The 26,145-nt window shown below is 36.7% G+C and overlaps 1 pseudogene; it reads left to right on the forward strand.

Moving 5' to 3' along the window:
• The first annotated feature begins 20,435 nt into the window (after positions 1-20,435).
• LOC131416320 (taste receptor type 2 member 20-like) lies at positions 20,436-21,292 on the forward strand (annotated as a pseudogene).
• Positions 21,293-26,145: the final 4,853 nt, after the last annotated feature.

Raw genomic sequence — 26,145 nt, forward strand, 5'->3', positions numbered from 1 at the left:
AACTCAGTTCCAATTTCTGCATTAGATCGGGTAGACAAAATGCTGTCCCAAGTAACTCCACCACACAGAGTGACTCAAACACAAAATACACTTAATATTGCTCTTTTAGCAGTACTGATATGTCTGAGGAGCTTGTTTATGCAGTTATCCAGGAAATCAGGCTGATCTAAAGTATGCCATCTTTAACATGTGGCTTCCACCATTGCCTTGGAGTCATCTCCATTCCAGACAGCCAGGAGGAGAAAGGCATATGGAGAGGTGTGCATGGGGAGAGTTTTGGGACTGGGCCTATAAAGGGCTCACATTATTTTCACTCACATTACGTTTTTCAGATTTCAGTCACATTGCCACAACCATCTGTAAGGGAGGTGGCAAATATAGTCTCTCTATAGCCTGGAAAGAAGAGGACAACATGGAATTTAGGACATGGAAGATGGATGGCACTTAGTAATAATTCAATTAAAACAGCCAATAAGTTATTGTAAAACAAAAGAAGTTCCTCCGTTTGGAAATATGGTGTAGCTTGTTTATATCATTTTGATAATTTGTACTTGTCCTTACATCAGTCTTGAATATCAGTTCTTTTACCTATTTCTTTACAAATTCTAAAGAATCTAAGTGCCAACTAAATGTTCTTATCTTTATAAAACCATAATTGATTCTCCACTGTAGTGTTTGTGGCTTCCTCATGTATATTTCCAGTATATATTGCTTATAACATCTGATTTAGCTCCTGCAATATTAAGTGATGTGGGGCCACTGAGTCACGAGTGGAAAAAGAATCTTCCGACACCAGCCGCTCGTTTGTACGTGTACCTTTATTTTGTGTTCAGTATGGGGACAGGATCCATGGACAGTAAAGATCTGCAGTACAAGTGTCTGTGCAGGGCCATTATATATAATTTTAACTGTTTTTACTACTCTAAAAAAATGTCAAAGGAAAAAGTATTAGGTGATCTAGTCAAGCCAGTTAATGGGTTCTGGTTAATCTCAAAGATTACGGCTTGGGCGTGGATGAATGAGATGTGTGCTTGCATTCCAAGGTATGGTATGCCTCAAGGAACACGTAGGCAGGAGATTAAAGTCATTGATCACCTCCTGAGGTAAATTCCTTCTCTCCTAGCCAGAGGCGATTTAGTAATGCGAGACTGAGTGGAGTCTCATGGAAATTGTAAAAGTTGTAAGCAAGGTTTCAAACATGTCATTGAGTATTAATTATTTACAGCTACTTGTTCTAGGACTTGGGTGTGTTCTTTGAACTAGAAATAATTGCCTTAAATTATTCTATAAATCAACTTGAATCAGTAAAAATACATGATAAGTAGAAGGATCTTATTGATGAGTAACAAATAATGACTGAATTATTAAAATTTAATATTAATTTTAATTAGTTATACAATTAATTTTAATTTTAAATTAATTTTTCCAGCAATTTCTGTTCAAAATCTAAAATATTTGCATTCAGGTGTGTGGCTTAGGGGAGATAAAGGGTAAATTTGTGGAAAATAATCTCTCTCATATTTGCATGGTTACATACCTGACTTTATCCCTTATTAGTACAAATGGAAATTTGCAGCTGGTGCCAAGGATACGTGGACATCAATAGTGTTTACTCTGGAAATTATATACTAGCTGAATGTAAGTAATAAGAAAGGTATTCATGAAGCTTTGTATCTCTTAACAGAACTGTTTGGTTTATCACTGGAATTACAATATAAATAGAATGAACTATTCTTTCATGAAGATCTCTGAAACTATATCACAGAGCGGAATTTTCACTGTACTTCCTGGAATTATAAAGAAAACATTTATAAAAAGTATCATAAATGGATGTCAATCTGCAACCGTTTATAAAGTTGTCAGTGAGGCACAACTGTAGAAATATTTTCATAGAAATGTCAATAGGAATGAAGGTCTCCTTTCTGGCCGTGGCAGCAGGAGAACTGGTCTTAGGAATACTGGGGAATGGGTTCATTGGACTGGTAAACTGCATCGAATGTGTCAAGAACGGGAAGATCTCATCAGCTGATTTCACCTTTACCAGCTTGGCTATGGCCAATGTCATTCAACTGTGGATAACACTATTTGGTTCATTTATAATGGGGCTGTCTCCACATCTGTACCCCACCAGGAAACTAGCAAAAGCGGTTACTCTTCTTTGGGCACTAACTGATCATTTAACTACCTGTTTTGCCACCTACCTAAGCGTTTTCTGCTTGCTTAAGACAACCAGTTTCTTCTCCTTCTTTTTCATCTGGCTGAAGTGGAGAGTGAACAGAGTGGTTCTTGTGCTTTTCCTGGGTCTTTCTTCTTATTTTCTGTTTACTTCTTAATACAGGATGCTCTTCGTGAGTTGTGGATGAATACCTATAGGGTACATGAAAGACATGTGACTTTGCATTTAGATGTAAATAAAATTTTCTATCTCAAAAGCCTTCTTCTTAGCTTGACCTGTGTCATCCCCTTTCCTCTGTCCCTGACCTCCTTGCTCCTTTTATGTCTGTCTTTGCCGAGACACCAAGAATTTGCAGCTCAACCTGATGGGCGTGAGGGCCTCCAGCACAGAGGCCCATAACAGGCTGTGAAAATGGTGACAACCTTCTTCCTCCTCTTTGTCATTTACTTTACTTCCATTCTAATAACAAGTTGGATCTCCCATAAGGTAGAGAGATATTAGGTTATGATGTCTGTCATGGTGATTTCAACTTTCTTTCTCTCAGGCCACTCATTTATTATAATTTTTGGAATCAGTAAGCTAAGACAGATCACCTGAGACTACTGTAGCACCTTAAATTCTCTCTAAGAAAACCAAAACTTTTAGCTTTGTAGGAAGAATTTAAAAGGACTTCCTATATTCTATGGGAAAATAGCTTAATAGAAGACCTTGTAAGTTAATTTTGAATTTCAACATTTCTTTCACAGGATCCCTTAGGTGTTGTTAAACAGCATTGAAACTTGCCTTACAATTGCTGTTACTTAATCATATTTTCTCCAGTGATCTGACATAGTGTTTGATTATAGGAAATATCTCTGCTATATTAACACTTTGCTGATAACAAAACATTTGAGGTGAAGAATATTATAAAATATATAATAAAATATTAACAAATGTATAAGTAATATACAATGCAACATGAATAAATGTATATGAAATCACAGTAATAGAGAAAAGGGTAATGAAATTTTTTCAAACTAAAGATAATTTAAAAATTAGAATAGAAAAAGGATTATAAAATGTTAAGTGTAAGATAAGTGTAATAATATTTTATATAAATACAAAAGTGTAAATATCAGTCTGGTGTTACTAATTTTGAGAAAGATCTGAGGCAGTGGGAATTTTTCAACACTATTCATAGGAATATAAATGGGTAAAACAACTTTGTGCTACAGTGTGACATTATGTTCTTAAGCTGAAGATGGTCCTTAACACACATTAATCACACTCTTATTTTTATACACTAAAAATCTTTGCACATGTGCAGCAAGATATATATGGAAAAATGTGTATGTTAGTATTTTTTTAATAGCTGAAATTGAGAAGTCATACAAATGTCCATCAGTGATAAAATGGATAAGTCAATTATGGCATACTGAAACATAAAATTCTATACAATAATAGAGAAATGAACATATTAGATCTATAAATTTTTTAGTTGTTTGTTAGAGAAAAAAGATATGGACATAGAAATGTAATTTGTAAAACATAATACATAATTAATGTCATGTTTGAATATGTTTGTATATATGTATTACTACTTTGACTGCTATAATAAAATAACTCAGATTTATTCATAGTTGGTGGGAATGCAAATAAGTAGGTGGGAGAATTTTGCTTGCTAATAATGCTATTAAAGTATCAAAGAAAGATTATATTCTGTATTATTCTGTAGAGGATATATACATGTCTATATGAAATTGCAATAAAAGCAAAGAACTGTTTGTTTGAGGTCACCTTTGTCATCATCTTTAGACTGCAGTGAAGGAAAAAACTGGCAAGAACATCATCAGAAATATGTTGGTTTTAAGTTACTCTTGATGAAGTAGCAGAGGAGGTATTCTTTAAGCTTACCTGGATGCTGAGAATGATGTACATATCATAAGACCATGGAGAAGATGGGTAGTGTTCTCCCATCACAGTGAACTCTGCCTCTTAGAACACTGGATGAAGACACATGTATCAATTAGAGTTCTCTCATTTAGCTGCCATCATCATCATCATCCTCCTCATCATTATGTATCACATTTAATGATTTATATTTGAAATGTTTACATACATATGTTGGACAATGTCTAAGTAATTTCCTAAAGATCGTTGTGGATAACTTACCTTAGTAAATAGCAAAGTTCAAGTCAAACTGAATACATTTAGAAATTGTGTTGTTTAGTTTAAGTGCATTACTTGAGCAAATTATGTATAGGTGATCTTAAAATCAGAGTTAAGGCACAGAGCCCTGTTTCTAACATTGGAAGTAGAATAAAAGGACTACTGAAAAATTCAGTCACGGAATAGGTTTGTGTCCCTGTGGTGATGTATTACATTTTGCTTATTGGAATGGTATATAGAGATCAAGTTCTACTCCTTGTCTTTCCCCATAATCAGAGCCTGTGGCCATGACCCAGCAATAGATAAACTGCCATGCAAGAACATCCATTACCAGTTGTTTTCAACTTGGTGGAGAGTGACTAGAGCATAAGTCTATCTATTCTGTGAAGAAGTTAGAGAAAAGAAGGGAATTGTTACCATTTAATAAACTAAACTACTAAAAATAAAAAAGCTTTAAAAGCTTCATGTTATGAGCATTTTATTCAGTTTCCCCATAGAAGATGATTCATAGTAGAAGAGCAAGAGATTGTCCTTATCACTGAAATAATGAGACTGATAAAATGAGTAATCGAGATTAAGAATTCAATAGATATAATTAACAACCAACTCAATAAAGTGGACGAGAAAATTAGCGAATTGTAAGGTAACTATCCAGAATGAAGCGTAAAGAGATAAAGAGATGGAAAATACAGGCTAGCAGGTAAGAGACATGAACATGACAATCATAAAGTCTAACATACTTCTGAAGTTCTGGAAGATAGAAGAGAGAAAATGAAGGGAAAGCAATATTGCTGAGATTTTTTCTGAAAGTGGTAAAATGTTTCATTTCATTGATTTAAGATAATAAGATAATGAGATAAGATAACAAAAAATATTAACTTATAAACACTACCAGAAACAAAAGACCAGGAGAAAAATCTCATAAATAGCCAAAGCAAAAGAGTATATTATATAAAAGGAACAACTATTTGAATGATTTTCAAATGAGCTTGCTCTGTATCTGGGAGCCAGTTACAGTTTGGCTGATTGTCAGTTTAGGTCGGATCTTGCTGGTAAAACTTGACTCCACAAGTCTCTCATTCTCCTCCTAGGACCAGTGTACTAGCCTGGGCAAGTGCTCATGATAATTGAAGAAGAGTAATACTGGGCCAACCCCAATGTGGAAGTCATTTCCAATCTCTTTGTGTCACGTCTACTAATCCCTAATTCATCAAAGCAAATTTACACTATTGAGTTCAGAGCCACGGGGCAAGGCGGTCATCCTGCCCATGGTGGAGGATACTACAAAAGTATTTTCCAAAGGCTGTAACTACAGTGAGAATTAAGGTATTTCAGGAAAATAAAGCAATCTATCTCAGTTTAACCTCTTGGATAAATTATTCAGGTTCCTCCCATATATAAAATATGCTCATTCCTATCTGAGCATCTCCCAAAGTCTCATTCAGTTACAGAATTGGGCTTGAATTCCACGATCTTATGATCTACATTCAGATTGGTTATGTCTCCTCTTCATCTAGTAATCAAGGAATTCAAAAGACAAGCTATCTACCTGGCAAAGATATGGTACACAGGATTGAAACAGGAGAGGATAACCATAACGAACAATCCCATTGAAAGAGGGGAAGAATAGAAACATACAGCAATTCTGGCTTATAGAAATTCTGAAATAATGTGTGGAAAATATTTTCATGACCCTCCACTTTGTTTTGTTTTTTAAAAATTTATTTATTTTTAAATTTTTTCCAGCTTTATGGAGGTAAAATGACAAATAAAATTGTAATATATTTAAACTGTATGACATGATCTTTGACATATGTATTCATTATGCAAGAATTCCCACAATCAAGTTAATTAACATATCCATCACCTCACATGGTTACCTTTTTTTTTATGAAAAAGTTTATGATTCACTCTCTGAGAAAAATCAATCATACAATATAGTACTGCCAATTGCAGCTACCATGCTATACATTAGATTCTCAGAACTTTTTCATCTGATAACTAAAAGTTTGTACCATTTTAGCAACCTGTCCATTTTCCCCTATTCCCAGTCCCTTGCCATGACTTTTCTAGCTCTATTTCTATGAGTGTGCCATTTTATTTTTTTTTCCTTCAGATACCACATATAAGTGATACCATGCATTATTTGTCTTCTCTATCTGGCTTATTTCACTTAGCATAATGCCCTCAAGGGCTACCCATGTTGTCACAAATTGTGGGATCTCCTTCTTTTTTAGGGGCAAATAATTTATATATATATATATATATACACACTACATTTTCTTTATCCATTCAACAGTGAACAGAGGTTCTTTCCATACCTTAGCTATTGTGAAAAATGTTACAATAAACATGGGAGTACAGATATCTCTTCCAGACAGCGATTTTGTTTCCTTTGCAAATATACCCATTCATGATATTGTTGGATCATATGGTAGTTTATTTTTAATTTCCTGAGGAACCTCCATACTATTTTCCATAGTGGCTATAGCAGTTACATTCCCACCAAGTGTACAAGAGTTCGCTTTTCTCCACATCTTTGCTAGAACTTCAATCTTATCATTTTGATAATAGCCATTCTAACAGGTGCAAGGTGATATCTCACTGTGGTTTTGATTTGCATTTCCCTGATGATTAGTCATGTTGAGCACCTTTTCACGTACCTGTTGGCCATTTGTATGTCTTCCTTGGGAACATGTCTTTCAGGTTCTTAGTCTATCTTTAAATTGGATTATTTGTTTTTTTGTTATTGATTTTTATGAATGCCTTGCATATTTTGGATATTAATCCTTTATCAAATCTGTGATTTTCTTCCATTTCATAGGTTGCCTTTTCATTTTGATGATTGTTTCTCTTGCTTACTTGTGCAGATGCTTTTCAGTTTAAGGTAGTCACACATTTATTTTTGCTTTTGTTGCCTTTGTTTGTGTCAAATCCAAAAAATCTTTGACTAGACCAAAGTCAAGGAGTTTATCCCTATATTGTTTTTCTAGGAGTTTTGTGGCTTCAGGTTTATGTTCAATTTTTAATCCATTTTGAATTGATTTTTGTGTATGATGTTAGATGGAGTCCAGTTTCATTCTTTCGTATGTGGATATCCTGTTTTCCCAACACCATTTATTGAAGAAACTATCCTTTCCCCATTGTATATTCTTGGTGCCATTGTCCAAAATTAATTCACCATATGTTCATAGGTTTGTTTCTGTGCTTGCTACTGTGTTCCATTGATCTTTGTGTCTGTGTTTATGCCAGTGCCATACTGTTTTGATTACCACAACTTTGTAACATAGTTTGAAATCAGGAAGAGTGATGCCTCCAGTTTTGTCTCTTTCTCAAGATTGTTTTGGTTTTTCAGACTTTTTTGTGGTTCCATGCAAATTTTAAGATTGTATTTCTATTTCTGTGAAAAATGCCATTGGAATTTTGATAGGGATTGCATTGCATCTGCAGATTGCTTTAAGTAGTATGGACATTTTAACATTATTGATTTTACCAATCTGTGAACATGAAATATATTTCCATTTATTTCTGTCTTCTTCAGTATCTTTCATTAAAGTCTTATAGTTTTCAGTACAGATTTTTCACCACCTTGGTTAAATTTATACCTAAGTATTTGATTCTTTTTGATAATATTGTAAGTGGGATTGTTTCATAATTTCTTTTTCTGATAGATTTTTGTTAATGTATAGAAACACAATGATTTTTGTATATTTATTTTGTTTCCTGCATTTTTACTGAATTTATGTATTAGTCCTATCATTTTTTTGGTGGATTCTTCATGATTTTTTATATATAATATGTCATTTGCAAACAGACAGTCTTCCTTCTTCATTTCTTTTTTGGATCCTTTTTATTTCTTTCTCTTGAATAATTGCTCTGGCAGGAACTTCCAGTATTATTTTGAATAGGAGTGGAGAGCATGGGCACCATTGTCTTGTTCCCAATCTGATAGGAAAGCATTTAACCATTCACCTTTGAGTATGGTGTTAGCTGTGTGCTTGTTATATATGGCCTTTATTATTCTGAGGTATGTTCCTTTTATCCTTAATTTGTTGAGAGTTTTTAACATGAAAAGATGTTGTATTTTGTCAAATGCTTTCTTTGCATCTATTGGAATTATAGTATGATTTTTATCTTTCCTTCTATTAATGTGGTTTATCACATTTATTGATTTCTGTATGTTGAACAATCTTTGCATCCTAGGGGTAAATCCCAGTTGATCATGATGTATGATCCTTTATTTAAAAGTTGAGATATAATCAACATATAAGATTGTGTAAATTTGAGGTGTACAACATGTTGTTGTTATATTTGTATATTGCGATATCATTACTACAACAATCTTAGCTAGGTGTATGATTCTTTTAATGCACTGTTGAATCAGGTGCTCTGATGTTTGGTGCATGTATATTTACTATTGTTATATCTTCTTAATGAATTGACCCCTTTATTGTTATATAATGATCTTCTTTGTCTATTATTACAATGTTTGGCTTAAAGTCTATTTTGTCTGGTATAAGTGTAGCTATCCTTGCTCTCTTTTGATTTTCCTTTGCATGGAATATCTTTTTTCCTCCCTTCACTTCAATCAATGTTTGTCCTTAATTCTGAAGTAGATCTCTTATAGGCAGCCTCTAGTTTGTCTTGTTTTCTTATTCATTCAGCCACTCCATGTCTTTTGATTGGAGAATTTAGTCCATTTGCATGTAAAATAATTATTGATAGGTGTGGACTTATTATTGTTATTTTGTTAATTATTTTCTGGCTATTTATATTTCCTCTGTTCCTTTTTTTTTCCTCTTCCTCTCTTCTTTTGTGATTTGATGATTTTCTTTAGTTGTATGCCTAGATTTTTTTTGTCTTTAACTTTTGTGTATTACTATAAGGTTTTGTTTTGTAGTTACTACATAGCTTACATAAAGCCTTGTATTTTTAATAGTTGATTTGAAGCTGATAACAACTTAAGTTTCAATGCATACAAAAGCTCCACATTTTTACATCCTCCCACATTTTATGTTTTTGATGTCAAAAGTTACATTGTTTTACATTGGGTATCCATTAATAAATTATCGTAGCTAGACTTACTTTTAATACCTTTATTTTACCTTTATACTACAATTACAAGTGATTTAACCACCACCATTACAATGTTAGAGTATTTTGAATTTAACTACACACTTACCATTACTAGTCAGATTTATACCTTCATATGTTTTCATGTTACTAGCTTCTTTAGTTTCAGCTTGAAGAACTCCCTTTAACAGTATTTGTAAGGGCAGTCTAGTGGTCTTGAACTCATTTAGCTTTTGTTTGTCTGGGAAAATCTTTATCTCTCCTTCAATTCTAAAGGACTACTTTACTAGATAGATTATTATTGGTTGATAGTTTCTTCTTTCAACACTTTATATATGTATTATCCCAATCCCTTCTGGCCTGCGATGTTTCTGCTGAAAAATGCCCTGATAGTCTTACGGAGGTTTCCTTGTACATAACAAGTCCCATTTCTCTTGCTGCTTTTAAGATCTTTTCCTTGTCTTTAACTTCTGACACTTTAGTTATGTGTCTCAGTGTGGGTCTCTTTGGATTCATCTTATTTGGAACTTTCTAGACTTGCTGGATCTGCATGTTTGTTTCTTTCCCCAGGTTTGGGAAGTTTTCAGTTATTATTTCCTTGAATAAGCTTTCTACGCTTTCTCTTTTTCTTCTACTTCTGGGACATCTCTAATACATGTATTGGTCCACATGATGATGACCCGTTAAGTCTCTTAAGCTATCTTCACTTTTTTTCATTCTTCTTTTTTTTTTGCTCCTCTGATTGGATTTCTAGTTCCCTGTCTTTGAGTTCACTGATCTTTTTGTCCTCTTGAGTAGCCTTCTGTTGAACCATTCTATTGAATTTTTCAGTTCAGTTATTTTATTCCTCAGGACTATGGTTTCTGTTTGGAATTTTTTTTGTATTTTCTATCTCTTTGTTGAAATTCTTCTTTTGTTCATGTGTTGCTCTCCTGACTTGAGTAAGCATCTTTATTACCATTATTTTGAACCCTTTATCTAGTAAATCACTTATCTCCATTTCATTGAGCTTTGTTTCTGAAGATTTATCTTGTTCTTTTGTTTGAAACATATTTTCCTGTTTCTTCATTTTCATTGACTGTTTTTCTTTTTACATATTCGATAAAAAGCTACCTCTTCCAGTCTCGATAGACTTGTCTCATATAGGAGATGAACTTCATCTGTTATCCTGGCCTGAGAACCTGGTTGCCTCTCAAATTTCTGTGATTGCCCAAGCTGTTCTCTTTGTTCTTGTTCTTAGTGTCTCCCGGTACATGAAGGTGTGTCAAGACCTTTCAGTGTCCAAAAGGCTTGGGAAATGCCCACACGCCTTTTTGGGTTCACAGATAAATAATAATTGCCTGCCCCTTCAGTTCTATGATGCAGAGAAACAGGAAACCCAGACTTTAGGTGCCTTTAGGGATGTCAGGAAATTAAATATACAGTCTAGCCCCTGTCACAGAAACAAGTGCACGGTGTTTTGCCCACTTACTCTGTGCTGAGCCATGGGGAATAGTCGTTCGGAGTGCCTATGCTCCCAAATATAACCACCTCTTTGTTTTGTGTGGTCTTGAGGGACTCATGAGTTCTGAGTCTCATTAGCTCCCAGAGCTAGGTGATTTGAAAGCCAGTCCCTTGGTTAGCCTCTGTAAAAGTTGTGGTGCCAGATGTGTGGACATGTGCCTTACAGAGAAAAACTGGAGACTTGGTTTTGTTCTTGTTGCAATCTGGTTCCAGCTCTTCAGGCTCTCAGGAGGATTCCAGTCACCCCTACATACAGGTGGATTTTATCTGGAACCTTAGGCAGCAGCTGGGAAAGTATGTAGTCAAATCCCTTCTAGGGAGAAACTGGGAGGTGGCGTTTTTGCCTACTCCCACTACACTGAGCCTGGGGAGAGATTTCTGTGGGAAGTGCTTGAGTGTTCATTTAAAACTGTTTTCTTTATTTAGTGTGGTCCTGTGTGACTCATGTATGCCAAGCCCTTTTGTCTATCAGAGCTAGGTGATTTGAGGGCTAGTGTCTCATGTGGCAGTTGCAAAATTTGGGGTACTAGATGTGTGGACAAGGTCCTTCCAGGGAGAATCTGATAATTTCGTTTTATTGTTGGAGTGAGCTGGGGGAGAATGCCAGGGAAGTGTGCACCAGCTATTTTGGTCTCCTGGGATAATTCCAGTCAGCAACTAGGTTGCAGGCTGATTAGAAGCCAGACCCCCAGGGAGCAGCTGGGAAAGTATGCAGTCAAACTTCTCCCAAGGAAAAACTAGGAGATGGACATTTTTACCCTCTTCCTTGCACTGAGCAAGAGAGTATAACTGTGTGGAGTGCTTACACATCCATTTAAATCCTGCTGTCTTGTTTGCTATCGTCCTGTGGAACTCCTGCATGCTGAGCCTCATTGGCTACCAGAGCTAGGTGATTTGAGGTCCTATCCTTCAGGTGGCAGCCATAAAAGTTGGGTCACTAGATGTGTGAACAAGTTCCTTCCAGGCAGAAGCTGGTGATTTGGTTTTATTGTTGGAGCAGGCCCGAGGAGAATGTGAGGGAAGTGCCCACTAGCTCTTTTGGTTTCCTGTGATGATCCCAGTCCGCAGCTAGATGCAGGCTTGTGAGAAGCTGAACTAAGAGGCAGCATCTGGAAAAGTATGCAGTTAAGCCCCTTCAGGGAATCCCTGGGAGATGGGTTTTTTGCAGGTTCCCTCTGTACTAAGCTCAGGGAGGATAGCCTCAGGGAGGGCTTGTGCATCTGTGCTTCTTTGTTTGCTATGGTCCTGTGGGATTCATGAATGTAAGCCTCATTAGCTTTCAGAACTAGGAGATTTGGGGCCTATCCCTTGTGTGACAGTCCTAAAAGTTGGGGTGATAAATGTGTGGTCAAGCTCTTTGCTCCTCTGGGAGAAACTGGGAGTTCCTTCTCGATTGTAAGGTGCTGTGCCAGGCATGGGGTTTATGATGAGTGTATGTCTCAGCCTTTCCTATCTTTTTCAATGTGCCTATTTTCTTAGTCGCCAGGTGTGTAGGAATTACTCAACCAGTTTCTGGATTTCTCTGAGAGGGAAATGCTCTGAGTATATTCAGTGTGTCTGTGGGAGGAGGGACATTCAAGAGTCTCCTATGTCCCCACCTTGGTGACGTTACTTTCCTCTATTTTGGCAGTAGAGCATATTTTTTGGTTAGGCTCCCGTTGTGCTTTCCAGTCCATTGTTCTCTATGGCTGTTGGTTTTACCCTCTGAAATGTCCTTTTTTTCCACCACTCTCTTTGAATAATTTTGAAGAGGCCATTAGAAAATGTTCCATTTGTGTAGTGTTCTCAGCCTGCTTCCTGAATGTACAATGTTGGGGGCTCAGATATCTTTTTACCTTTTAAAGAGTCTCGGTCCAAGCTGGCAGTAATTTTACAATAGAGTTCTCTCAAAAACGTTTTGTGTTTTCTATGTACTTGATTACTGTCCATTACATGAGTCAAAAGCCATGCTTACACTTCTTTTCAAAACTTACTTCTCTTTCTGTAGATTAATCATACCTCTTCAGGCATATCAGGTTGCTGTGGGTCTTACAATTCTTGGGTTGTTTGTCTCCTCTAAATTCTGTTGGTAAACCTGATAGTTCCTTTCTTTTAGTGTCATATAATATCTAACTAAAAACAATCATTTGATGCTGTCAACATTTTGTCTTGTGATCCTTTCACCTAGATACAAAAGATCATTTCATTCATTTTCTGTCTTCAAAGTAACCTCAAAAGACAGAATTACAAATATTTCACAAGGACTGAACATGGGCTACCATTTTTCCAGCTTCCTCTATCATTTTACTCAAAATGAGTTTCACATTTTGGTTGCCATAGTATATTTGTAGACTTCATATATTTTTATGCATTTTTATATCTAATACATGCCATTCTTAATATCTGAGCCACATTCAAGAATATCTTGAAATTCAGTAATTAATGCCAGAAATGTCTCCATCATCTATTAATGCTTTGTCTAGTCAGCTTAGTAAATAATATGGTCCCAAGAACTCACAGTTTATAAGTGCCAGAGCCAGGATTGGGATTCAGTTTTATCTCCTATTTAGGCTAGTATATAAGTCCAGGATTGTCTTATCACCAAAATCTTTGTGTGTTTCATGACACAACATTAGCTCTAAATTGAGGTAAAAGTGATTCTTTATCAGGACCTAACTGGACAAAAGATACCTAAGTCTATCTCACAACATAACCATTGGTGTTCAAATGGAACTACAGGTGTGAATTTTCTTATGTTAGTCAGCGATATTTCAGTTTCAGGTCAGAGAAAAGCAATTCAAACAGATTTGTGGCTTATACAGCTGAAAATTCCAGGGATAGAGCAGCTTCTTGTATGACTAGATTTAAATGACATGACGGCTTTGGCCAAGCCCAAAGATAAGTCTTGAGAATTATCAAACTTGTTCTCAACCTCTGTAGTAACAATGGGATGAATTCTGTCACACACTTGCACCCTCTTATGACCTCAAGATTCATCTCATGTAGGTAGAGTCCTTGCCAGTGATGTTATCCTTCTTACATTTAGTGACCTTCCCTCCTATGATAGGTAAAATAATGGCCCCTCAACGATGTCCATGTCCTAATTCCCAGAATGTGAAGCAGATTATGTTGCAAAGCAAGGTAGAATTAACAGTTGCAGTTGGGATTAAGGCTGCTAATATCTGACCTTCAAATGTGGAGATTACTCTGGATTATCTGTGTGAGCCTATTGAAATCACAAGGGTCCTTTTAAGTGGAAGAGAGGTAGGAGAATCAGAATTAGAGAAGGAGATGTGACGATGAAAACAGAGATTGTTGAGGTTACTGATTTTGAAGAAAAAAGGATCCTTGATCTTAAGAATGTGAGCAACCTCTAGCAAATGGAAAAGGTAAGGAATGGATTCTCCCCTAAAGGCTCCAGAAGGACTGCGTCTGCTGACACACTGATTTTAGCCCAGTGAGACCCATTTCAGACTTATGACCTCCAGAAGTGTATGAAAATAATTTTGTGTTGTTTAAGCCACTACATTTGTGGTAATTTGTTACAGCAGCTATAGAACATAAATACATTTTTTAAAGTGAAAAAACTCACTTAATTCTTCACCATAGCCACCTTCTATGTTTATGAATTATCCAAACATATAATTTCTGATCAGGACTCCTTTGTATAATCTGTTTCTGAAAAGTACTGGTCAAATTTCAGAATATGTACCTGTACTAGTTAGAATTCTCCAGAGAATGAAACTCAATAGGATGTAGGTATTAATGTAGATATAGAAAATGATTTATTAAAAGAAATTAGCTCACATGATTGTAGAGGCTGAGAAGTCACAAGATATGCAAATAGAGATCCAGGAGAGTTGATGGTATGGTTCCAGTCTGAGTCCAAAGGCCTGAGAACCAGGAGAGTCTATGGTATAAGTTTCAGTCTGAGTCTGAGTCTGAATTCAAGAGAGGGGCGAAGTAGAGCTTAAAGATAGTTACAGACAGAGAGCGTGAATTCTCTCTTACTCAGATTTCTGTTCTACTCAAGCCTTCAATGGACCGGATTACATCCACCCACACTGGGGGCAGCAATCTGCTTTATTCAGTCTACTGATTCAATGTTAATCTTATCCAACAACATCATCACAGATACACCTAGTATAATATTTAACCAAATATCAGAGCACATTTTGTGGCCCAGTCAAGTTGACACAAAACATTACCCATCGCTAGTCCCTCCTTTGCTAATTAGGGACCCATACATAACTCTGTAAATCACACTTGATCTCCAAATAAAGCCAATAGCAAGTAATAATTCTGCTTAATATGATATAATTGTCCTGTGTACAACAGAGAACATACTAAACCCTTTCCTAGAAGAGGTGGCAAGATCCTTGGGTGATGTTTAGTCTTCCTGATATTCCATAACTTGAATACTATGATATAAAATGAACAATACTTGAATACTATGATATTAAGTCAATATATTTCATGTTACATTATAAGGGAATAAGAGAGGGAGGAAAGCAAAGATATTATATATATCTGTATAAATATATACACACACAGACACAAACATACTCCTAACAAATGAGGAGATATTCATGACAATTACGGTCCTCATTTTTGTAACTAGTTACATGGTCGTGACTGGCATTTATAATTACATTATCCCACTACCTATTCTGTATTCCCTTTGAATTCAGCAAACATCTCAGCTGGTCTTGACCCCAACTTTCATTTCTGAAGCATCTGGGTCATTAGTAATTCCTGCCTCGATTGCATTGTTGCAATTTTCCGTTGACCTGAATCACAAGGCATGGTAATACTAGGAGATTACCTAGATGATCTCTGTATTCCAGACATACACTTTCTTTCCTCCATCATAGAGTAGTAGTCTAATTTCCTCTTGGTAGTCAGGATCAATTACCCAAACCAGCACAGTATCTCCCTCTTCGTCTGTTGATTCAGAGGCATGAGAAGTCCAAAGGGGCTGGGCAGCAGACTTAACTTACAATTCAAGGAATCTTTGTGTCTCTTGGTAGAAGTGTTCATCCCTTTTTAACAATGACCTCCAGGCCAGCAGAGCATAATGTCATGGGAACAGGAAGCAAAATTTTTCTATTGGGTTACTAGGGGTAATAGTGAATGGTACCACTTCTATTTCTACCACGTGATTCCTGGACTCATGAATTGTGGCTATTGGAGAAAGACCACTATATATTGCATGCTGATTCCAAGCATATGAGGCCTTCTAGAGAACTTTGCTCCAGATCTGCAAGTTATTACCACCTACCTGGCACTGTAAGTGAATCTTCAAAAGGCCATTCCACCATTCTGTCAAACCAGCTACTTTGCAAAGCTGGGAAACATGATATGACCAGTAAATTCCACGAGCATGGGCTCATTGCAACACTTCTCTTGCTGTGAAGTTAGTTCCTTGATCAGAAGCAATGGTGTATGGAATAACTTGATGGTGGAAAGGGCATTCTGTAAGTGCATGGATCATAGTTTTTGCAGATGTGTTGTGTGCAGCAAGGGAAAATCCATATCCAGAATAATTGTCTATGCCAGTAAGAACAAAACGTCGCCCCTTCCGTAATGAAAGCAATCCAATGTAATCAACATGCCACCAGGTAATTGATTGATCGCCTTTGAGAATGTTGCCACATGTGGGACTTAATATTGGTCTCCACTGCTGGCAGATCCAGCATTCAGCACTGGCCGTAGTCAGATCCTTTGTGAGTGGAAGTCCCCGTTGCTGAGTCCGTGCATAATCTCCATGCTGCCACCATACCCACTTTGTTCATGAGCCTATTGGGCAAGGTCAGTGGAGGTAGGGGGAAAGAGGCTGACTGGTATCCATAGGATATGTTATCTTATCCACTTGATTATTAAAATCCTCCTCTGCTGAGGTCATCATTTGGTGAACATTCACATGGGGCACAAATATCTTCATGTTTTTTGCCCATTCAGAGAGGTCTGTCTGTAAACTTGTTCCTCAAATTCCCTTTTCAAAAATTTTCCAATCGTATTCCTGCCCAGTCTCTGGCCACTTAGCCAAACCATTGGCCACATGAATCAGTATAAAATTGCACATCTGTCCATTTCTCCTTCCAGGGAAAGTGAACAGTCAGGTACATTATTTAGAATTCCTCCCACTGGGATGATTTCCCTTCATCGCTGTCCTTCAGGGATGTCTCAGAAAGAGGCTGTAGTGCTGTAGCTGTGCACTCTTGGGTGGCACCTGCATATCAGGCAGAATCATCTGTAAACCAGGCCTCAGTCTATTCTTCCTCCATCAACTGATTGTAGAGAACTCTCTATAAGCCCATAGGTGCAGGCTGGGAAAGAGAGGCAGTGTAGCAGAAGCAGGGGCCATGGGCATTTATTACCACTTCTTCATGTACCTACTTGTACCTACTTGTGCCTCCATACACCACTTCCATTTGAGGATGAGTGTTGCTGTTCATGCCCAACTTTATGGCTTCCTTGGTCAGATAATGCCCAGTTCATGATGGGCAGCTCAGGTTGCATGGTGACTTGGTGGCCCATGGGTAAGAGTTCAGCCTCTGCTAAGGCCCAGTAGCAGGCCAAGAACTGTTTCTCAAAAGGAGAGTAGTGAGCTGCAGGGAATGGCAGGGCTTTGCTCTAAAAACTTAGGGGCTTGCACTGTGATTCTTCCATAGGGGCTGCCACAGGCTCCAAAGAGCATCTCTATCTGCCATTGACGCTTCATACAAGAGACTTTATAATCCATTTTAGGTATATTCTTCTGAGGTAGGCAAAGATTTAATACCCATACAGTAACAGGTAAAGCCTCTTGTCAGTTGTGTCAAGAAACACAGAGCGTATGCTGCTTTAATTACACAACATCAGCCTCAGGATAGAATAAATATAGAACCCCAAAATTCACTAGTACAGAAAGCACCATTCTCCTTTCCAGAAGAAACAAGATTTATTCTTGCAAAAACAGACAAATCGATTAAGAAAAGACTAGCAAACCAAATTCTGGGGCATTTCTCACTTGACAGAAAATACGTCTTCTCTACCAAAATAGACCAAAAAAACCAAATTCTTAATCACTACTGCTGTATTCATTTGCTATTTCTGTGGACCAGATTACCTCAAATTTAGTGGCTTAAACCAAATAACTCATGTTTATTATCTCACGGTTTTTTTGGGTCAGGAATCTGGGCAAGTCAGAGTTGTATTCTCTGGTTCAGGGTCTCCCCAAGCAGCAATCAAAGTTTAGATAACACTGCATTCTCATCTGCAGGCTTGACTGGAGAAGAATTCAGGGCCAAGCCTGCTCTAGTTCTTGGCAGAATTCATTTTCTTGCAGCCCTCTCCACAGGCACCTCGTAACATAGCTGCTTACTTCTTCAAAGCCAGCAAGAATATGTCTCAATCAGGAGAGGACCAATCACTGTTAAAGCTTTACCTTACTACATCAGGCCCATGAAGAATAAACTTCGTTGCAATTACCTCAAAATCAATTGACTTGAGATCTTAATTATCTGCAAAATCCCTTCATGCTTGCCATATTCTACAGGCCAGAAGTAAGTCACAGGTTCTGTCCACACTTAAGGGGAGGGAATTGTACAGGATGTGAACATCAGGGAGCAGTAATCACAGGGACCATTGTAGGGTCCCTACACCACAGCTGCCACAAATGAGGAATAATATAGTGACAGAGCACAGGTTGAAACTGGAACCAAACTTGGCCAACGTTCAGAATCATGAATAAAAACACAGATTCAGGAAGAAAAAAGAAACATAGAGTTGGTGCAAATCTAATTCTTTTGCCCCCTAGAACTTACTTGGAGCCTGGAAGAGACATACCTGGGCTTAAACAGCCCATAACAGACTTTTCTTGGACCACATAGTTTAGCAAGTTGGCTCTAGCACATGAATCAACTTGGTTATCCTCTGGTCATAAAAAGAGTCAAAGTATAATTTTTGAAAAGTTGAAAACATGAATCTCCTAAAAATATAAAGGGAGAATCTGTCAAAGATTTATTTAACGCATCAGTGGGGAAAAGAGCAGATGGTAAGGCTGATTCCGTATCTCTGACTTTCCATCCGGGGTCAGATTCCTTCTGCTTGAAGAGCACCTCTTTTAGAATCTCCATTAGTGAGGTCCTGCTGGAATTTTGTTTTTCTGAAATGTTTATTTTACTCTTATTTCTATTTATTGTGTTTACCTTTAAAATGAACTTTATTGAGTTATAATTTATATACAGTATAATATACCCATTTTAAGTATATTGTTTGATCAGCATTAACTATTGTGTACATTCTTGCAAAATAACCAAGATAAAGTAGAGAACAAAACCACCCAAAGAGGATAATAATATCACCTGCATTTACTGATGATTATATTCAGGCAGAGAGTAGTTTTAAAACAGAGTCCAAGATCAGAAATATATGATGCTTCGAGTCTGGGTTTTCCTTCCTGGCCGTTTGCCTCCAAGATCCTCTGCTAAAAACAATTATACTGCAAAAATTTAAACTGAATAAAATCCAAAAGTGGAGGGAGATTCCAACATCTATTAATCTTAAAAATATTAACTAGTCAAAATGAATTAAACAGAGAATAAAACCGAATATTCGCACATAGAGAAGTGTAGATTCTACAATGGAAACCACACATTCTTTTGAAGTTTCCAAGGAATATTTATAAAATATATGAATACTTAAATTAAATAATTGGTATTTAAATATTAAATAGACTCAAGGGAGAAACTTTATCAAAAGCTTATTCATAAGAGATATGTTTGATAACTTTAGTAATGAGCTGAAAAGCCTGAATGAGAAAAGATGGATTTAAACCTAGATGACCTCCCTGAGACTCATTTCCTATTTTGTAAATTATAAGACAATAATTCTTTCCATCCATGACGTGTGTGTGTATGTGTGCGCGTGTGTGCTTATCATCTTGTGAAAAGTTAAATTACACATAAATGTTACTTATCAGCAATCGGCCTTACTGGGATTCTCAAGAAAATCTTGCTGCTTTGATAGGAAAAGTTGAGATTCTTTCTATGTTAACCTGACATTAAAAAAAAATAAATCCATAGTGATGACGATCCTAGTTATGACCAAGCTCCATAGAACAATTTAAATATTCACTGTATATTATATGCAGTGAGTTTTAAAATTTTACTAAATGACAACCAAACTGACAAAGACAAATTCAGGAGAGGTTAAGCAAGGAAAAGTTGCAAAGCAATGCAAGAGAATATGTCTCTATTTGCATGCTAGCAAACGAGAATCCAGCTTTCACTTCAGCATCGGTTATGAAATAATCCAGCCTAAGGCAAGGGCATAACGTATATGAATAAGAGTTAATTTGAACCGTTTGGGAAGTAACAATATTTTTCATAAACACAGCATTGAGCTCTTCCATTAGCATACCCTGTTGCTTTCCTGCTTGACATGGGTAACAGAATTTGAAAGAAATAAGAACTTTATTCTACATTCGGAAATCAGCTGCACATAGAAGTTGAGGTCAGAATATTAAAGGAATCACAATCAGTGATATTACACTTGGCTTTTTTTTCTAGACATGAGAATTTTACTGCAAAGCATTTTTTCTATCCTAATAATGACAGAATTTATTTTGGGAAATTTTGCCAATGGCTTCATAGCACTGGTGAACTGCATTGACTGGGTCAAGAGACAAAAGATGTCCTCAGCTGATCAAATTCTCACAGCTCTGGCTGTCTCCAGAATTTGATTGCTCTGAGTAAAATTAATAAATTGGTATATTATTGTGTTTAATCCAATTTTATATAGTTTAGAAGTAAGAACTATTATTTGTATTGCCTGGACAACAGCCAACTATTTTAGCATTTGGCTTGCTACTAGCCTCAGTATATTTTATTTACTCAAGATAGCCAATATCTCCAGCCTCATATTTCTTTACCTGAAGTGAAGAGTTAAAAGTGTAGTTCTCAAGATACTGTTGGAGACTTTGTTCTTTTTGATTTTTCATGTTGCAGTGGTAAGCATAGACAACAATATGCAGAAAAATGAATATGAAGGAAACATCACTTGGAAGATAAAATTGAGGGACATTGTACAACTTTCACATTTGATTGTACTCACCCTAGTAAACATCATACCTTTTACTACATCCCTGATGTCTTCTCTGCTGTTAATCTTTTCCCTGTGGAGACATCTCAAGAAGATGCAGCTCAAGGATCCCAATATCCCAGCCCCAAGGTCCCCATAAGAGCCATGCAAACTGTGGTCTCCTTTCTCTTGCTATTTACCATTTACTTCCTGGTTCTAATCACCTCATTTTGGAGTTCTAACAGGCTGTAGAATGAACTGCTTCTCATGCTTTATGAGGCTCTTGGAATGCTGTATCCTTCAAGCCTCTCATTTGTTCTGATTTGGGCAAATAAAACGCTAAAATAGGACTTTCTGTCAGTTTTACGGCAAGTGAAGTGCAGGCTGAAAGAATGGAAACCCTCAGCTCCATAGATCAATAAGAGGGGCATTGTGTACGTTCTAGAAGAAAACAAGCTGATGGAGATTGTAACATTTTATACTTCCTACTGGTTTTTCCATAGTGTATGTAATTGAATAATTTTCAAAGTTTTACCTAGAAAAGTTTTACTAAGCTTATTGCATAAAGGTATATACATGTGTATGAAAAATATAAGAAAGATTGGAAATAACATACCTTTACCAATTTTTTTCAAGTAAACAATCTTATTTTACAAAATCTTATAAGAAATTCTTCAGAATTATGAAGTCATTTGTGTTTCACATACATAGTCTATGATACCATCTTCCAATTGAAAAATGTATGGTCTATGTTTATGCATTTTTAAGAACTGACAATTTTTCTCAGGAAATCATTGCTATTTTTCATTGTAATTTGTACCATAGTGTGTTTAGATTTCACTGTTCGAACCTCTAATCTTTTACATGGTAAAGATATTCAATTCTAAATTATACATTGAGGATGTATGTTTGGGATAGATACTATTCCATCATGAATTCTTACATCTTGGTTAATAGAGAGCAATCAGAACTGTTATTAAGAAAGGTGTACAACATATGATTCAAGAGTGACAAACACATTGAGAATAAATTTTATATATTTGGACAATAAACAATATGGAAGAATATTTGATTAAAAGAAGTAGGTGAAAATCTTGGAAAAAATTGAATTCTACAATAGGGATAAAGATGAAAGAAACATGATCACGGCCTCTTTTTAATGCTGTTATAAGATTCCTTACATATTTAGAACAGTCATTTCCTCTAGCTTTTGAATTAAGGAAGACCATTTTTGAAATTGAGATCTGATGTGAAATATTTCAGTTTTCTCCTAAACCACCTCTGGGCCTTGATTTGTCAAGCATCTACTATATCTACCATTCTTAAAATTTCTTTTAAACTTCAGATAAGAAGACTCAAATCATCCCCATCTAAAAACTACTCACTATAAGAATAGCAAAGAAATTGTGGTATATAATTCAATGAATCTTTCTGCATGACCAGTGCGGTTGCACAGGGGCCCTGTGCTTGGTTTAATGCTGTGCTCTCACCATTTTGGTTTTCCAACACAAGGTAGTTCTTTGCCCATGAGGGGATGGACTTGCACCAATTCACCAGGGATTTACTCTCCCACCCTCCCATAGGGTTTGCCAGTGACATACACAGTCTCCTTGCCCTCTACAAATGTCTCTAACAGCTTTGAATCTGCTGACTCATCTGGCACAATGGGCAAAGCAGAGTGGACCACAGCCTACACCTGCTATAGAGCCCTCTCTTGCTCTGGGCTTCACTGGAAACCAGTAGCCTTTAGGGAAACTCCATAAATGGGTGAAAGTAATATTCTCAAATGTGGTGTATGTTGGCTCCAAAATCCAAAGAGGCTCAACAAACACTGTGCCTCTTTTTTAGTGATAGGACATATAAGATAGGGCAACTTGCCATTTACATTAAAAAGATGTCTCAACATGTGAACCAGACTATTGGACCCCTAAAAACATCACCTATGTTGTAGGTCCCTGAATCTTCTCGGGGTTTCTCTCTTTTCTTCTGGTATTTTACTCTTATTTAATTTTACAGTATTTTATTGTATTTAAGGAACTTGCCACTTGCTGCTCACAGGTACCAGTTAATACAATATTATTAATATACTGAATTAGCATGATATATTGCAAAATATCAAGAGAACTGAGAGCAGGAGACGTGACATAGCCCAGAAATAAAACAGTGAAGGCGTGCTATTGTTCTTACCACACTAAGGCAAATTGTTTTGATTTTCTGCCCATCATGGGTATAAATTAAAAAATATTTACCAAATCAATAGCCACATACAAAATGCTAGAGTCTGTGTTTTGCTCAGTAAAGATACCCCATCATGGAGGGCATCTGCAACTAATGTTTATGGTAATCTGCGTTCATCGTATAATCCATCTGGTTTTGGCAGAGGCCATATAGGTTGGTTAATTCAACAGGGATATGAAAAGAACCATCACTCCCTATAACTTTCAAGTTTTTTGTGGTGGCAGTAATCAATTCCATTCTTTGAAGAATATGGTTATGATTTTTTTATTCATTATTTTGCCAAGAGGGGACAGGCTCAGAAGCTTTCCCTTAGTCCTCCTTATAATAATATCCCTTACTCCACAGGTCAGGAAGTAATATGAAAGTTTTCCACCTGCCAAATCTGTCCATTTCACTTATACATTCAGGAGGAGGTAAATAACTTCAAATCCATTAAGTCCACTTTGGGATGGACATGAGCCAAAACTCTCGTTAGCATCTGACCTTCAAAAACTCCTAATGGACTCCAGTATTTGGCATCCAGGTATTAGTGTTACTTCAGGCCCCATACCTAAAATTTCCAGATTATGTGGATACGTGCCCTTTCCTCTGGGAACTGTTATCTGGCAAATGGCCGCCAGTCTTTGGGGAAGCACCACATGAATATATCTTGAATATTCTTGTGGTGGATTTGTGGGATCCTCTATCAAGGGGACATAGACTGCACTTCAATCACTGAATTCTGGTTCTCTGAGTTGCCTCAGTCCTAAGAACTGAGTGAAGGCTTTGATTTTCCACCTCAAAGACTGACCTGAGGAATCTACTCTTCAACCCTCTTTTCCTTTTGGTTGGTAGTATTTAACAAATTACAAAGTCTCTTCACCTACTATCTCATGAACCTGTCCCAATAAGGCTGTTGCTCTCGCCACATCATTGAATCTGACCTTTGGAAAACCACGGTGAGTCTATGTTGCCAATGCTCAGCCTTCATCTTGCAGTTTAGCAGCACTGGGCAAAGCTTGTTTGCTTTCCAGGACACTGTTCTCTCCTGGTTTCTATCTGTGCTCACTGGGCACCTCTACTCAGTCTACTTTGCTGGTTCTTCCTCTTTTCCGTAAAGTATAAATATCAGACAGCTCAAGGGCTCAATTCTTGGATTTTTGACCAGTTATGCTTACTTTGTTGGCTATCTCCTCCAGTCTCTGTACTGATAGTGAAATAGAGATTAATAAAGGCTGATTACTCATTTATATATATATATATATTTATGTATCTCACCATGGAAAACATACTTTTTTTTTCAAATGTCAAAGTTGCATTTAAAAGTAATACTACCAAAAATATAAGGAAAAGAAGGGAGTTTCAATAATATTTTTGCTTGAATTTCTGCTAAATCAGAGTGATGGTGACCCAGCATCTAATATGATTTTATTTAAAATAGCAATATAGGTATTGATAGATTGATAGGCAGGGTTATCATTATAGATATAATGATCTAAGTGGAAAGCTATATAGACAGAATTATAGTTGAGCAATCCATTTTTTGATTAGTTGCATTTGGTACTGTCAGCATATAAAACTTTTCATGAATAAAAAAGTTAAGGTGAAATACACTAACCTCTTCTTCGCATACTTAACATAACTTTGATGCTGAAACGGATAAAGACACTGCTCCTGTCTCAGGAATTGACTTGTTATTCTGTTTTCTGGATGTAATATGTGGGAAATTATCCTTGTTGCCATTGTTACCTTGTTTGGGAAAGATTGTCTTTCCTTAAAAGATTTGTTTGAATGAAAGCCTGAAGTATTTTTCAATCCCTAGTGAAAGGTGCAGTGGTGGGGGCTTCAAGGAGAGCTTCTCTGGGGTGAGTAGTCCTTGCTGGGACCTGAGTTCTACTCTCTTTTCTAAGAACCCGTGAAGATTCAGCACCAGTACCCACTCCACACACCCCCTGCCAAGGTTGTTTGTACTTTGTCTTCCTTCCCAACCTTGTATTTATTACCTGCAAACAGACAAGGAGACTTTCCTCTCTCTGCACTGATGGTATGTTTGTACTTTTGTTGTTTATATTTTTTCCTTAAAATTTGTCCATGCTGGCACATTTTGCCTTCTCAATATGTGTTTCCGCTACTTGTAGGGCATTTGTGAGAATTTCCAAGATTTTTTAGATTCACTTTCTTTGCTCAGTGTTGTTTCAGAGGACTCAGGGGTTGGGTCGACCCTTCACATCTTTATCTTGTCTGCCACCTTTGAAGTTTTTGACACGTGTTTTTTATTTTCTTTGGTAGCTATTGCTGAGTTGATTTCATTGGTCCCTTGTTTACTTTTTTAGCTATTGAAGAAGAATGATTGTGTCATGCTGCTTATTTCCCCGTCTTGAGCATCCTTTATCTACGTTGGTGCCTATAGTGAGGGTCATGGAGAAGATACCGCTGAGGAGGGTGAGGAGATGTGGATAAAATCTGAAGGTATTTGGTGCCAATGGAGAAATGTGCCCTATTGGCCAGGAGAGAGGCACAGAATGAGGAGGATGCTTGTTTTATGGATGATCTCATGCAAACTCAGTGATTGCTTGAAGGGACTAAAGAGAGATTTCCATCTCTTTTCACATACACAGAAAAAATATTCTCAAAGTTTATTGAACATTACATTTAATACTTGTAATATAAACTTGGGAGTATTTTTTAAATAACGCCTTAGCAACTATCGTAGTATTAAGCATGAGGTACATACATAATAAATGTCAATGAAGCAGTGAAAAGCCTGAATTATTGGAGTAGAAAGAGAAGGAGATTTTGATTCAAATATATGTGTGTGCATGCATGTGTAAAAAGTAAAATGATAAATTAGCATGATTCTCAGTATTTTGTAGGAAGACTTTTGGATAACCTATGGATAGATCCCTATACAGGCCTAAATTTGAAGCGTTTAAAAAATTCTTGTTGTCTGCTATATGTGTGAGAATTTTGTAATGTTACTAGCC

Source organism: Diceros bicornis, chromosome 17, assembly GCF_020826845.1.
Source record: "Diceros bicornis minor isolate mBicDic1 chromosome 17, mDicBic1.mat.cur, whole genome shotgun sequence".
Classification (NCBI taxonomy): Eukaryota; Metazoa; Chordata; class Mammalia; order Perissodactyla; family Rhinocerotidae; genus Diceros; species Diceros bicornis.